Consider the following 2,341-nt stretch of genomic DNA (forward strand, 5'->3'; position numbering starts at 1 on the left):
CAAGAAAAAGAAAGGAAAAAATATCTTCCCTTAATCTCTTCTATTTTGGTTATAATAGGTGAGGTGGGAGATCATTTTTAACCTAATTTTTTCTATCATTTACTCTCATCAAAAATCACACACACAAAACCATAAAAAGATATAGAAAATTGGGGATCTCATTCTAGCAATTTGAGGGGCATTTCTCGGAGCATCTTGGGTGCAACTAATAGGCGAATATTATTTGCGATATTGTTCTTAGGCCGATTTTGCTAGGACCGAAGGTTGAATCTTTATCTCTATTCTATTTTGTTTATGCAATTCTTTTATGACTAGTTTTCATAGATTATAATTTCGTTATAGTCCTTAATTATAAGGGAAGCATACAGAGAATTCCCACAAGTGGTATCAGAGCTGAGGCCACGAAATTATTTTGTATGATATTCATAAATGATTTTGAACAAAATTGAAAAAAAAAAAATTGTCGATTTAATTTTTTTTTTTTTGCCGAAAGTTTTTTTGTTTTATTGTTTTTGATTCCATTTGATTTATTCATATTATTGTTTTAATAGGTTAAGATGATAATATAATGAATTTTTAGATGTGTTGATTTAATAAAAATTAAATTGATATGTAAATGGAATTGCTTTGTTAATGATGTTAAATTTGTTTTTTGCTATATAATTTTTGGCATATATGGTTTTAAATCGATGTTTAGAATCATGTTTCATTAATTTACATGTTTAAATTAAAAGGTGATTATGCCAATCTTGTTCTAATAGCAACTATAAACGAATTTGTTCATCTATATGTTTTTTTTTATTAGGGCATAAATGCCGAGTGACAAAAAGAAAAAAAAAGTTTTGTTTTTTTCGCTTTTCTTTGAAATGCCGAGAAAAAAAAAAGAAAGAAAAATTTTATGTTTTTTTGTAATTGCCGAAATAAAAAAAAAGGATTATTTTTTTTTTGTTTTTTGCCGAGAGCCAAAAAAAAACTGTTTTTTTTTTTTTTTGGCTGAATGCCGTGTGCATATATAAAAAAAAATTGTTTATTTTTGCCAATATTGATTATACATTAAATTAATAATGTATGATTAATTGTTGTGAAACGGTTCACAAATCATAGATACCTAATTATTTTAAAGAGGTTTAAAATAATGTGAGATTAATTCATGTTACAAGTTTAATATGAATTAAGATTAAAATTAATGTGATTAATTGAGGAATTGTCACTTAATTTGATCATTTAAATAGGTTGTTTGGATAAATTAATCTACATAATTAAGGAATTATGTCTTGCATGTTTAATTTTATAGTTGGTGCTTTTTATTTTAGTTGAATGAATCGTTGAATGGTTTTATTTACGTATTTTTACAATCGGTTGTAATTTGTAATACCCAGTGTGGCCTTAGTTAATTATGTTTTCGTAATGAAGGAAACATAATTTTAAAGTAATTTTGAGATCTCGAATCTCTTTTTATTTTCTTTAAGTATTATGGTTTTGAAATTAGAATGTAAATAGGTTTATTATGTAATTAAAATTGTAATTTTAAAGAAGACTAAAGATGGAGATTGGAGCTCACTCACGCTACATGGACCAAGATGGAACATCAAGACAAACTAAAGTCCAAGGATGGATTCCAAAATTGTATTTAATGTTCATTTTGGTAGATAGGCCACACTAGGACTTTATTGTTTTTACGTTTTCATTCCTATTGCTTTTCATTCACATGAAGGTTTATGCATCATTTTCCGCCTAAACCAAACCACCTACTACTAAAATGCATGGAAATTGACTCATATAGATTGTATGTTAGTTTTCATGGACATACAGATGTCACATTTTATTAAGACATCACCTTAGTTTATTCATTCTCGCATGCTAGATATTAGTTCACTTAAAATGAATTAAAATAAAGTTGATGGGATCGTCCTCTAAAACTGAAATTGAGACTAGTCATTATAAGGGCAAACAACTATGAATCCCTTCTTCGTCTGTAGGCATATAGGACCTTACTCTCCATATGACCCTTCTACGTCGGGTAAGTAGTTTGTGTTCACTTAGTTTACCTCAACATTATAGTCCGAAGAGTTTATCGTGATTATGATGGACTAAAGATAGAATTTACAGAAATTTATCGACCAAGAATTCTAATAAAGAGAATTAGCCAAAAGGTTGGCTTATCAATTTCTGAGATAATTGAGTCTTGGGATCATTTATATAATTCTTGAGGGAGGTCAATTGTATAAATGCTTGAGTCTTGCGTTATAACAATATTTCACTAGTCTTAAATCATAAACGCAATCCCTATGCCAAGTGCCACACTTGGACGCGAGTCCTGGCTAAAAGCTTTCATGGACCA

The sequence above is a fragment of the Silene latifolia genome, chromosome X (genome assembly GCF_048544455.1).
Source record: "Silene latifolia isolate original U9 population chromosome X, ASM4854445v1, whole genome shotgun sequence".
In the NCBI taxonomy this organism is placed as follows: Eukaryota; Viridiplantae; Streptophyta; class Magnoliopsida; order Caryophyllales; family Caryophyllaceae; genus Silene; species Silene latifolia.